Source organism: Anas platyrhynchos, chromosome 2 (assembly GCF_047663525.1).
Source record: "Anas platyrhynchos isolate ZD024472 breed Pekin duck chromosome 2, IASCAAS_PekinDuck_T2T, whole genome shotgun sequence".
NCBI classification, from domain to species: domain Eukaryota; kingdom Metazoa; phylum Chordata; class Aves; order Anseriformes; family Anatidae; genus Anas; species Anas platyrhynchos.
Window position 1 is genome coordinate 73,332,331 of NC_092588.1, and position 14,535 is coordinate 73,346,865.

Genomic DNA, 14,535 nt, shown 5'->3' on the forward strand with positions numbered 1-14,535 from the left:
AGGAAAGCTAAAGAGTAGGGCATATTTCCAGATGAAGAATAGGGCCAAAGACAACAGCCATCACAGTGCCTGGGCAGCTCATACAAACGAGTAGAACATACATGTACAAATAGCTAAAATAAGGTCAGATCTAAGGGCCAAAGTAAGACCAGGGTGGGGGAAAAGCAAAGAGCATGAATCTTACAAAACCACAGCATTCAAACTATCAAACTACACCATGAAAGTGGTACATTCCTTAAGTTCTGATGAAGGAAGAGACATGTTTCTTGCTATAAAAATTGCCGTAGAAAGACACTAGAAGATCATTGCCAAGGTGGGCCTAACAATAATGGTTCTATAGTCTTTACCTCTAATAAGTAAACAGATTAAAATAAAAAATAGGGATCAGCCATTCTATTTTATTTTGAAGTTATAATCTGTTGCTTCTGTATTCTTTGCCACTCTGTGAGCAAATACTCTTCAAATAACTTCCAGTAATTGACACAGGTAATCATTTTTCTGTGCACAGGCATTCCCTATGATGAAAATGATGTCGTCTTCTCTTATTTTTCATAGTAATTGAAAACTTCGAAGTTCAGAAACCATCAGCAAAACACACAAAACAGAAAACTATGAAATGGATGAGACATGCATACTCTTGGTTAACTGCTGCGATTCCTACCTTCTGGAAGATGGGCAGAGACAATCCTCCTTTATACTCAGGTGCAGAGAGGACATTTGTAGTTCAGATTCTCCCAAGAAGTTCTGAAAAGCATATTAAAGCAAAATAAAACAATGAGCATCAAAATGATTGAAATTTAGTTGCCTAGTGGCTTTTGTTTTATTTTGCTGTTGTTGTCATTGTCTTGTACCCTCTACAGGAATTGCTGTACTAATTCCGACTGAACACTTCCAAGCCTCACTATATTACTAACATATCCCAGAGTCAAGAAGAAGCCAGCAGAGATAAGGTGCCATGTGTTGTGATCAGCTTGGAAATGTGTATGAATTAGTCAGCTAGTATATGCATGCTAGTTGCTAGGCCAAATAGATCAGATAATGGTTGGTTTCACCATGTTGCCTCAATGTCAGGGGACTGCAGTGATGCTAGTCTCTTCTTTATTCACCACCAATTTTCTGCGATCTTAAGGAATTCAATGTCTTTGATCTTGGTTGAACTTGTCCAGCAGACATAAACATCCCTTCAGGAAAAACAAATGAATGCCTGAAAAGCTGGCAGATTGGTAGTACAATTCCATATGCCCCATTTCCTTAGAAAATCAGGCCAAAAAGTATTCCAAACCCAACTCTTAAACATTAGTCTTGCAAATAAAATTTACTCTTAAGAAGATGAATGTAGTTCGTTGTACAGCTGACTAAACAAAATAAAACGGAGGATATGTAGGAGGACTGTATGTAAACATGAAAAAAGCAAAGGATAACAGTAACAGGTTGTAAGGCCCAGAGGGAAAAATACCTTCTTTTCATTTAAGAAAAAAAGATGTCACCACAAACTCTGTAGTCACCTTTTTATATGGAGAAGGTAGGATAGCTATATGGGTGCTAACAGAAGGTAAACGGTGCAGATGATCAGAAGCAAAGTATGTTCACACATAATTCTCAGAAAGACCTCAGCTACAGTGGCATGTAAAGCTCCTGCCTTGGTTGACATGTATTTCTTTGCTGACTCACATGCCAATTCCTTCCTCACAGGAGCTCTGCCCACTGACATTGCTTTGTGCACACAGTACTCTTCTGCACTTAGCATAACCTTAGGGCACTCTTACGTTTTAGACTTACTGATGGCAGTTAAAACTCAAAGATGTGAAATTTAAAAATTGTCACAAAATATTGCTACAGTCACACTCAGACAGATAACAGAAAAGAGACATTAATATCTACTTTCTTATCATTATCTATATTGAATGTTAGGGTACATACATGGGTATTTAGTGTGCAGAGAGGAAAAGAAAATATCAAAAATTGCTCCCATGTTAAACAACACTGTTTATGATAGTATACTATCATCATCGATATGCTGGCTACAAAGACTGCTGTTTGTTGCTTGTTTGTTTGTTTTTATATATACACAGTTAGTATGCTTGCTACACAGTGTAATTCTGTGTTCCTTTACTGTCTGAGCATAAATATTATGCTATGAGCAGCAAACATTAAAATCTTGTTCTGGAAGGGTTTAATGATAACACTATTTTGCTCACTCAGTTTTTCAAATGAAACAAGAACTGCATAGAATAACCACCAAGTCCCAGTTTGCTGCTCTGATTTAGTGAAATGGGCACTATGGTATTTATCCTACAAAGACAGATACATAAGGTAGACTTACAGATATAGTAGTACAATGTGAAGAGGTAGAGTCTGCAGGAAATCATGTATTTCATATGTTTCATGTATTCATTTTGGAATAAACACAAGACTTACCTAAACAAAGCAAGGAAGGAAGTCTCTAAATCATTTCCTTACCTAGTAAATTCTACCTGTCTCTATCACTTTCATGACTGCAGCATTAGAACTAAGCAAAAGACAACTGTTCTCCACAATCTTACTGCTACTACCATTTTCCTCACATTTTAGGTAACTGAAGAGCAGGAAATAGCTTGTGGAGTCAGAAATCTGTCTGAAATTTAACAGTTGAAAAAACAGTCCTGGTGTTTTGAATTGTAAAATAATAATAATGATAATAAAAAATAATAATACAACAAATTGTGATTTATTTTTTCTGCTTCCATTTCTCCATTCACTCTCATTGATCACAGGTGCTTACTTCCATGGTTTATTATGTATTGTGGGCCAAAATTAATTCATTCTGATTTTTACTGGATTCTTCAAGCAATCACAGCTGTTAAGATCCCTCATGAACTATGCATTTAGTATGTCCTTGACTGAGATTATTGGAAAATGATCCCATGCATGATCCCATGCATGAAAAGCAGACACTCTGATGTTTTATACGGATCAAAAGAAAAACTGAGCTTCACTTAAATTACATCTGAACTAGCATCTATATTATGTCTAACAGTATCTGCACAACAGGAAAACAGTGATCAGCTAGAAAACAAAACAAACAAAAGGAAGGCAACCATAGAATGTGTGTGCCCCTTTTCAGCATTTTATACAAGACCTGTGTCATATGCAGTACCATTCATGTACTTAACCTGCTGATTACATCCTTCTGATAATAAAATCAACAATCCTTACAGCCTTGTAACCATCCTATTTGTCCTAGTCTATGATTAGTAATGGTATTATGTGCTTCTTTTATGGAGAGTTCAGGTTCCTATGGGCCATGAAGGTTTGTCATATCCATGCAAAAAAAGATCAACCATTTGTTTATAAAGAGTAGTGGTATAAGAAAATTGTTTATAGTATTCATGGTGATAGCTCCTTATCTAAACTCAAAGAAACATGAAGGGAGAGTTCAATTCTTGTGTCAGCAAAAAGGTTACTTTCCTTTGTTAAGGAATAATATAATATAAAATTAATAAAATATAATAATAATATACTAAGTAGTATTCTGAATGTCTATCTGCAGCACCAGATGATTTCTGTAACTGTTAAAGCAGACCAGTGATTCAGTCCTGAGCTGCGGAAACATCACCAGAAGCAGACAGACATAATATGTCTGATACTGTCCCCATCTGTTATTTGCTCAAATGGTGCTGCAGTTATGGGGATATGGGCTAATCTGACAGATTTAAGGACATCATTGCCACAAACAATTTCAAAGATATTATATTTTACAACTGTCAAGTTTGATATTTTCTTTCAGAGGGTAAATAATACTTTGTTTATGATGGAGGGAAAAAGTTAAATATATTGACAATAAATACACTGAAAATGAGTAGTTTCAAGACAGTTTCTGAAAACAAAAAAAAAAAAACAGCTCTTCTTCTCCTTAAAAAAGAAAAAAAAAAAAAGCTTGAACACTCCTTTGGACAGCAAATGCATTCTTATAGAAGTCATTATCTAGAAAAAGGGTCAAATGCAGATATGTTAAACATGCTATGATAAACTGTCACTAGCATGGTAATCTACAGAAATGTCAGTACGAATACCACTCCAGGATGTTGTTCTAAGTTACCTATTTCTAGACTCACAAGCAGAGAGCCATACTGCCAGTTAGGGCTTGTTTATGTTTGTTATATAGGGGAGCGATGGCACACTAAACAAGAGCACAAACCTTAAGCATGCTGGCTGCTCTCAACCTTCATGGGCATGGGCATACTCAATGGGCAACATACAGATCTTCTGTGCTAAACTGCACTCGTGCTTTGAAATATGGAATCACTAGTGTGTTGTAAAGCTCATCTACCTGCTTGCTCAGTTATGACTTCTTCAGGCAGAAATGCTGATCTGGTATGATAACCTCCATGACAGTGCTTTGCAGCCAGCACACGGTATGAAGGCTGTGCAACCACTACTTAAAGGAGCATGAGGCAATTATGCCTAAACATACGGTGCAATTGGGAAAACAAGAAAAGGGGGAAGTGGACTCTAGTCTCCTTTAGTGCTGCTGAATAGTATCCATATCTGAAGATGTAAGTTCATGAAATCTTTCCTTAAATATTGTCTTGTTGCGACAGGTAGCACTTGGGACTTGTATTCCAGTCAGACACCACTGTTTCATAAACTGGCTAGCATTCTATAAAGACAGCAGCAGCATTTTTGGGGGTGCTGGCATGTGTGCAGTATGTATTTTGCATATGAAGAGCAGCAGGCTGTTCAAAGAGATGGCTGAGATTTGGCCTATGTCCAAATTCTGTCTCCATGTAATTTACCTGCCCCTGTGCTCTGCACAGAGACCTGTTTCTAATTTGTGACACCAATTCATGCTCTTCTTTTGGACAGTCTCAATCTGCAAAGGCTGGATCTGCCCAAATTCCAAGGGCACATTCCCATAAAGTAAATTAAAAAGAGAGAAAAAAAGTCAGTTTAATGGCCAATGGCTTCCTGACACTTTCAATAAATGTTTGATTATAGGTACTATAATCAGACAGTTGTGAAACCTAGCTGAACAGCTGATTTAGCCTCTGAAAGGTTGACAAAACATCACCAACTCATGGCTAAAACCTGTTTATCAAATAGTTCTCCACGGGTATTTGTGTGTCTCAATATTTTGTTCCATCTAAAGGCAGGTGATCCCATTCCCCTTTTCGAAATACCAATAGCTAGAGTTCCTAGGTTTAATGTTCACTTTAAGAAAGGATTGTAGGCTGAAGAGGGGCATAATAAAGACTTTGTGATGATTACACCCCATCTAAATTTTCACTCTTCCAAAAGCAAAGAAGTCACCCTGACTTCATGAGGTGTTTGTTTGGCAGGAAAAACATAGTTAGTCCTGCAAAGCCTCAGAACTTTTTTTAAGCCCAAACAAGCTTTCACAAGTCACTTAACTAAATTGTTAGGATTACACTCTCATACTGAACATGATTAAAGGTCAACAATGTAGCTGCAGAGTGCTATAAGAGAGTAGGCTAAAAGGACTTTTAATAGGACAGGGGCTGTCACTGTTAAACAAAATCAGGTTGAAGTCATTTTACATCTAATAATGGTCTCTGCAATTAGAAAGATGACTTCTGTCAGTTGGGATAAGCCTCACAGTACCAAGGAGATGCATGCTTATCTCTTGTTTTGGTCACTTTCTCATCTATTTTTAAAGTTTATCCAGATTTCACGTAAAATAGATATAATGACAAACTAAAAGTAAGTATAGACTCTCTCCTCTTTGAAAACAAACTGGCCCCTCATACTGTTAATTTTTGCCCATATGAACTTACCACTTTTTTCCTTCGCTCTGCTGTCAAGCACTTTGTTTGCCTCCTCTTCCCTTGCAGTTCCTTACAGACACTATCTCCTAGCTGACAGGGGTTTAATTTCTCTCCTAGAATAAAAGCAAAACAAGAAGCATTTGTGAAGAACTGGGCTGAATATGCTGCTATAGCTAGGGGGGAGGAAAAAAAAAAAAAAAAAAAAAAAAAGAGAAAACACACCACCACCACCACCAAAATATATTAAATATATGACCTCACAGGTCAAAAAATAAATAATAATAATAATAAAAAAAACCAACACCTTCAGTGTTTTCTGGACTTAGGAGGAGAATTGCTAAAACACATACTCCTTGGATTTGGAAAATCTATTCACAGAAATACTTACAAATGCAACTTTCACCAAACTGTCCAAAGCAATTAAAGAAAAATGAAATTACTAACTAATGACCAACAAGCACTTTAAGCAACAGAGCACATACCGTCTGTCTGATGCAATTCATTAGAGCACATACCGTCTGTCTGATGCAATTCATTATCATTTAGCACACATACATTGTGCAGATGTCATATAATGTAGTCTGGTGAAAGATTTAAATCACAGTAAGGAAAGTGTCTTAGGATACCCATCTTTGTTTGTTTGCAATTTGCTTTTATTACATAAGTGATAACAAGTAACTGGAGACACCTGGTTATTTGAAAACAGGTGTATCTGCAAATATCTAAAAGGCATCCACTAAACTTGTCCTTTGGTAACTGCTAATAATAAATGATATTAACTACACAGCTTCCTTTTGTAGTCCTGAGAAATTCATAGTCATGGGATTGAGCTTTTAGAAATCTACATTTATAAAGTGCTTGCACGCTCCTAGAGCAAATAGGGTTAGCTATGCAAATGTCTCTCTAAAACCCCGGTTTTCTCTCAGAGCCCTACATAACTACATATGAGCTCTAAAGATGTTCATGTTCAGTTTGTTGAATTCAATGCTCACCAAACTTTGAAGTTTCCAGGAGACAATATATTTGTTGAATCAGCCTCCTGGGCTTCCACTGGCTGTAACCAGGGCTTTGTCAACAATTAGGAAAACTGGCATTATAGCCAGATTTAGTATTTCTGTTGTTACCACTCACTCTGTAACTGAGTGTAAATCACCCCAGGCATCCCCCACAACATAAATAAATAAATAAGTATTAATACAGCATATGCAGATAATCAGGCCACTGTGTTTTAACAACCTTTAACTTCTAATATTGTCATAAATACTACAGCAGATGAGTTTAGTGTTTTCCTGATCAGAGTGACCAAATCAAAAGGTTTGGATGATGAACAAACACAAAAATAGTAAGTCATCAGGAGTTCTCACAGGTAATTTCCATGGCTTTACAGGTCTGTAAGCAACATCGTGATGTAGAAGGTAGTCTTAAGCTGGAAATCAAGCTGCAAAACAGAAATGTCACATATGTGCCTACATGTTTTATCTTAAATATTTACAATAAAAACGTGCTGTCTGAGGCATCACAGTCAAAACTATCCTGCCAATTTACCACCTACTCAAACAGGATTATGAAATGGTATGACTGTTTGGCTTATTCCCCTGTGTAGCTCACTCCATACTCTACAAATATACAAGCAGCTTCCACTTTCTTTTAAGAATACATGAAGAGTTCCCCCCCCCCCCTTTTTTTTAAAAAAAATTTAGTTAAAAAACTTATATTTAGAGTGCTCATTAAGGAAAACCAAGATTGGTTTCAATTGTCCTGAGGAAACCATCCTCAGCTCTTTTCTCTACTTACAAAAAGGCAAATTGGCATCTGTTCCAGCCCAGCAGGGTGATATAATCATTAAATTAAAGGTTGCACTCCATTTTGTGGAACTTTCTACACACCAACTGCCTTCCAAGATGTTACAAAAAATTGAAAACTCTTAACCAGGAAGACAATGCAACAGAGGACAGCTGAGAGAGAGTTCCTGCTCTTCCTTAAATGTACAGTTTCTGCAGGTTATCTTGTGATCACCTATCTATATATTGTTCACACTACCTTCCTGCAGAAGAAGCAGAACAGAATCACAGAATCACAGAATTTCTAGGTTGGAAGAGACCTCAAGATCATCGAGTCCAATCTCCAACCTAACACTAACAGTCCCCACTAAACCATATCCCTAAGCTCTACATCTAAACGTCTTTTAAAGACTTGACTCCATTTACCACGACTCTTTGGGCCCGGCTATCCAGCCAGTTTCTAACCCAACGAAGCGTGCGCCAGTCCAAGCCAAGAGCAGCCAGTTTCTTGAGGAGAATGCTGTGGGAAACGGTGTCAAAAGCCTTGCTGAAGTCAAGGTAGACCACATCCGCAGCCTTTCCCTCATCCGCCCAGCGCGTCACTTTGTCATAGAAGGAGATCAGGTTCGTCAAGCAGGATCTGCCTTTCATAAACCCATGCTGACGGGGCCTGATCGCCTGCTGGCCCTGCAAGTGCCGCGTGATGACTCTCAAGATAATCTGCTCCATGAGCTTCCCTGGCACTGAGGTCAAACTGACAGGCCTGTAGTTTCCTGGTTCTGCCCTCCGGCCCTTCTTGTAGATGGGCGTCACATTTGCTAGCCGCCAGTCAACTGGGACCTCCCCCGATAGCCAGGACTGCCGATAAAACTTCCTTTACCACTTCCTGATCATAGAATCATTCAGTGCTGTAGTTTGTAGCATCCCAACAGAAGTGGAGAAAACCTTCCTACTCCAATGTTCATGCTCACCAATTAGTGGTTCAAGCCCCTAAAATAAGAGGAAAATAAGAACATAACTTCAGAAGTGATTTCAGGACCATGGTAGTGATAATAGTAATTTCCTTTATAAGTCTCAAGAGGGACAATATTGAAAGATAAATCCTGAGTCATAGGATTTCAGGCTTCATCTTATGCTACATATCTGTATACCAACTGAGCTGACGAGATGATCTACTGAGTGTACTGCCTTTGGTGATCCCATTCAGAATCAGCTAATTCTCCCTCTATATAGGAGGCTAGGCAATAACTGATGGGTTTGGATTCTTCTATCTTGTCAGGCATTTGAAAGAGTGATGTTGCTTTATCTGACTTATAGATTTTGTAGTCCCTTCGAAGCCTGACCCAAAGTCCACGGGGTGCTTATTCTTTCAGTGGCTCAGGTTCCAAGTCAATCCCAATGACTTCAGCAGGTACAAAGGCAGCAGAGTTATCCTCTCATTCTCCTACACCTTCTAAAATCTTACCAGCATTTGGACAAAGATGTAACAATCCAGAGTTTTCAGTCAAATAAATAATAAACTAAATCTCTGCTTTTTAGGCACATAGGCTTGTAAAGTTATGCTGACTCAAGCTGGCTATGAGAGAGAAAAGCAACAGAGGGCTCTCTAAAAGCATACATGTAAAGTTACTATCTCTGCTATTATATAGAAAGTAAAAGGGCTAATGGCTTCTGAGCTGAAATACTTATATTGATGATTAGTTTCTGGCTGGGTTACTGGTCTCTGCTAACAAAAATTTACGCAGATAACCATATGTGAAATATCTTAGATTAATCTGTTAAATAAGAACCAGTCAGTCCCATAGTATAAAGAAACGAAGATTCTTAAGTGTTAGGAAATGTTCAAATGTAACTCATGATACTTCTAGCAAATACAATTTTAAATATAGTTGGAAAGACTCTGATAATTCCTTTTTCTCTTGGTAGTCATTAATTAAATTCCAGGACAGCCCCTCAATAGATCAGAATTTTCTGTCTAAAAGAAAAATAAAATGTTTCATATCAAATTGTTTTGGTGAACATTTCTGAGCTGCTCTAGTTATGATACTGAAGAGGTCAGTCTAGATATGACACTGAAGAGGTCACCAGAGATGAAAAATTATGCTGCCAAACATAATAATTCTTTGAGAGTTCAAGAAGGCAAAAGGACAAACATTAAATATGCAAGTATTTCCAGAAAGACATAGCTTTGACAGTGCTGTCTAAATGAGTAAACAAAAGCAAGTAAAATTGGAACAAGCTGATAAACCAGCCTGCCTGCCTGCCTGCCTGCCTGACTTCCTTCCATTCATTTTCGTTTTTCTCCTTTTATATCTCTCTGGTTGTATCAACAGGACTATTACAACTGCCACTCAACAAGCAATTTTCTCTAGAGAAAATGAGAGCTAAGACATAATATTAAACAGGTGGCTGGAACCTGTGTTTTCACCATCCATCAGCTGAAGAGAGGCTGCACGCTTCCTAAAGTGAGGCTGAGCCTTTCTCTTTGCAAGCAACATAGATTCTGGGATTCCATGGAAGGTATAAGTGAATAAAAATGAAGTCTTTTCTGTACATACCCCAAAGTTAACCTAAGATAAACCCTGAGGATTAGAGAACAGACTTCTGTTACAATAGTTTTGTTGGTGGTGAGCTTTTTCCTCCAGCTAGAATAACACAGACCATCCGAAGATTTGAAAATGCTGGGCTGAATATGCATAATAGAAAATCCCATAAGAATGCCAGCTGTGCATTTATGGATGGATGAAAAGTACAGGCTGTTAGTTGTGCAGTCATTTTCTTAGAGATATTAAGATCTGCTGCTAAAAAGCAGGAAAACACAGTCACACAGTCTGCAGCTGACAAGCTCTATTGATGAAGGGCTGTTTTGTTGTTGTTTTCAGAAGCTTGTTTTCTTGACATCTGAGGAAACAGGAAGGAGGTAAGGGATTGATATGACTGGTGAGTTAAACCAGAATAAATTTGTATAAATTATATTTATTTATTTATTTATTTATGGGGGATGATGAAAAAGACTCTAGGCTGGTGATCCTGAGGAGAGCATGAATCAGTAAAACTGCCTGTGTTCCTTCTGGATCAGCATGGGAGATTGTGCAGGATGCATCCTACTAGAGTTTCAAGACAAAATGATGAGACATGTCTATGATGATGAAACAAAGCAGTTTTGGTGTTTTGATACAAACAGAGAGTGAGGCAAAACTCCATGGTGGGGTTTATTTCCCCCTTCCATCCATCTGTCCATCCATCCACATAGGCTAGGTGGGGCCATCGCACAGCACGTAGGTGGCTGACTGCCAGCACAGTGTAACATCATGCTCCCTGGGAAATGTAGTGGCAAAAATAAGGCCTAAGAGAAACAGAAACAAGTTTGACCAGGCTGTTAGATCTATTCTGGTCCTGTCAAAAATGTTTCCTTTGATACTTCAAAAACACAGTAGTAAAGAGAGTGATCAGGTACTAGATAAATGCACCTCTGTCTTGGTGGTGGGACTGAAGGAAACTTTAACCTTGAGGGCATTGAAGTTCCCAGACAGCTTCCCAATGCATTCCACATGTTTTGTCCTCTCCAAAGTGAATTGATTCATTTCACTCTTCTGCTCAGTGTCTGTCAGAAGTTTATATTTAATTTAGCCTTTAATAGATCAAGGAAGGCTTCAAAATATTTGTGAAGCTTTCATTGATTAATCTGAAAACAAAATGTCACACTCTTTAGGACATAATTCTCGGACAGATCTGTCTGTTACTGATGTAATTTAAATTTTCATTTGGTGTGACAGCACTCGGTCATAGTCTTGTTTAATTTACCTTCAATTAAAGTGTTGTTATGTTCCACCAAAACCATTGGATTTTATCAGAGCTGCATACATTGAGGGATATATACAGCCTTATTTATCTAAAAGGAAAAAATATATATATCAACAGAGGAAAAGGTTCTATTCACTTTAAAAAATTAGTGCACAAATAACTTTGGCACAGGCACACAACAAAGCTTCCTCCTGTGAAGTGCACACGCACACAGAAATCATCATTCTTCATTGACTAAGGCTGCTGACAGTTCAGAAGGAATTTTATTTGATATCGTCTCATCTGCCTCAGCTTCCTCCTCAGGTTTAACACTTTGGGGTAGCTTTTCAGCAGAGAGGTAAACTGAGAAGGTTTGTTAGCATATGCCTGCTGGCCCCTGCCTGTTTTGCCTGATGAACTACTTAGCTGGAAAACTGAAATGTGCTGAAGTTGGCTGTCACTCAGGAACAAAATCATTACTTCATCTTTTACCATTTCATCTTGATTATGACATTCTTTCTGTGTAAGATTTTTCTTAATCATTAACGACCTCCTGAGACAAATTCTCCTCATTAATACCTAGGAAGTTCAGGAATTATTATAATCAGGCACCTTGTGCAGAGACAGATGATCTGATGAGCTGGAGAGAATCTCACCACTGCAGAATCATCACAGATTATGTTCTTGTTAATTTAGCAGGGATTTTCAACTACTCTCTCACATTATTAGCTAAATTCAATGAATACACACCATTTTACTACTATGGGATTCAAAGCAAGGTGTCTTTAAGCCCCAGGATATGCAATCCCAGTAAACTGAAGCCTGCTTAAGACCTTCAGCAGATTTCAGTAAGCAGCTCCCTTATGGCCTTGTAAAATCCACACCTTGCTCTTATACATTGGGACTGATTACTAAGGTGTAATGGGAAAACTACTGTAAAATGAACTGTACACAAATGTTCCTGCTACAATGCATTGCTGGGAAAAAAATGTAACTGAATAACTGCAGAACTCCATCAAAATAGTATTTAAACAGGATCAACTAATAAGGCCAAGCAATTGTTAACAAAATTTCTAACTCACTAAAGGAAAAAGGACAAAAGACCTTTTAAGATGAGCACTTAAATTAAATGTATATGATATCTGTGGAAACTGAATTGATTGATTGGGAAAAACAAAAGTCAGAAAATGCAAGGAGAGTCATGTGGCAAACAGTGAATGCTAACAAAATATAGATTATATTATATACAATATTATATATATTATATTGTATAAATATATTATATGTATATAACCTCCCATTAATCTGAGCTGTTTTCATGTCCTAGTGGAAACTTTAAGAGTTAGAGTTTTATGTGAAAAAAAGTAAAAATATTTTTCTCTCATTACATCCAGTTATGTTCCATCATTAATTCAATTTTATGAATTTGGCCCAAGAAGAGGTTTCACTAAACAAAGTGAATAGTGGTGATGTTGACGTTAGAGAGGCTTATTTTTCTATTATTTACAGAAAAGTAAGCATGTAGGAATTAGTCTTGACAAGTGTGTTTATTAGGTAAATGGAATGGTGGGTCTACTACTGTGTGGAAGCTATCCATTACTCAAAAAGTTTATATTGCTCATTTATTGGGTAGAAAACAAAGACACAATAGGATAGAACATTCTGTTTGTTTGCTAGAATTTATTTGTTAGTAATCTATCTATAACACCAAGTTTTAATAAAATTATTTCTGTGCCTTTATGGTAAATGAGTGCTTGGATAAATCTGATCTAAATATAAATACTGATTTTATAGGAAATAAACTCCAAATCCCAAAGCTATGAACATGTACAGCAGATTAAATATAGAAGGTGCATTTAAAGTTATGACTCTGGATTTTTTCATGAGGTGACATAAATTGACAAAACAATGTCTTAATCACCAGAACACAAAGAAAAGCACAGATTGTATCAGCCAAAAAAAAAAAAAAAAAAAAAAAAGCTTTTTATTCTCTTTTTTTTTTTTTTTTTTCTTTTTTACTGGTTAAGGTCTCAAAAGTGATTTTTGTTTTACAAACTACTAGTATTGTTTTAGAACAAGAGATCAGAGAATAATGGATTAAAGCATAAGAATGTTTGCTTGGTCCTGGTTAAATTAAACTCATCTGGTAGATGTAGACCTGTGCATACCCATTGCATGTAGCAATGAGAAACCCGAAGTCTTTCAGGCACTCCCCAGTTTGGTAATGGTACCAGAAAATACAGACCAATTTCAAAACCACTTATGTGTCACATGGTGTAGCCCTTCTATCATGACAGAAATGGCAGACTAGCTCTAAACTTCTTGGAAAAGGCTCAGATATGTTCCTTTTTGCTCCAAAGACTAAGAACTCTTTCTCACAGAAGTTTTGAAATCAGCAGGAGGCAATCTGACAGAGGAATGAAACTACAGTTGGGTCATACATCAATTTGTCTTCCGAATTCAAGAGAGCTCAGTTATTATTTTAATGTGATTTATCAGAATAAGGTTCTGTAAGAGTATGTGACATATTGATCTATTAAGTTAATATTAGAGTTTAATGGCCACAAAATATCACACCCACTATCAGCAATCTTTATTATAAATTCTGATATTATTTCTTTGATATCCAAGTGATAACTACCTTGGTTTACTTTGTAGTATAGGCCTTTCTCTGGAGGCTAGCTCTGAGTAATAACACGTTCTTTTCATTGCTTCCAGCAAAATGTGGACATTTGATCAGACTTCTTTTTCTGTATCTAAAGAACTTGTATTGGGATATATAATGTGCCAAAGATAATTTGATACCATTCATATTTGATTGCTTTGTTAGCTTGAGTTTGAAAGGAAAACAACATCTGCCTGTTGCCAGAGTCCATTTCCCTTTGAACCATGCTTGGATAAAATTCACAGCTGAAGCAATTTATAGCATGAAAAAAAATCATTGTTTCATGTATAAAGCATTTTTTTTGTACCTTTCACAGTTTGTAGTGTGCTTTAAACAGAATATCAAGCTCCTTCGGCTTTAAAAGTAACTTTGTAATTCTAAGTTAGTATGAAATATGTTTGTACTTCTTCACTAAGTCCAAACAAGATAAATAGGTGAGCACTGGTGTCTGAAAGCATCACAGGATGGTCAACCCTCTCCAAATGGTGGAAAAAATAAACAAACAAACAAAACGGTTAGAAACTGGCTGGATAGCCGGGCT

The 14,535-nt window shown here is 37.1% G+C and overlaps 1 long non-coding RNA gene across 4 annotated transcripts in view; it reads right to left on the minus strand.

Moving 5' to 3' along the window:
* Positions 1-6,380, minus strand: part of LOC140001916 (uncharacterized) — a 40,428-nt gene extending 34,048 nt beyond the window's left edge. For 3 of the 4 annotated variants that reach the window (XR_011807699.1, XR_011807697.1, XR_011807696.1), the window contains exons 1-3: positions 6,281-6,380; positions 5,775-5,878; positions 662-744 (exon numbers count right to left, since the gene is read on the minus strand). This is a non-coding gene — a long non-coding RNA (uncharacterized lncRNA). Of the gene's footprint in view, positions 1-378; positions 516-661; positions 745-5,774; positions 5,879-6,280 lie in introns of those variants that run through there. The other variant, XR_011807698.1, reaches the window with a different exon arrangement.
* Between the last annotated feature and the right edge of the window lie 8,155 nt (positions 6,381-14,535).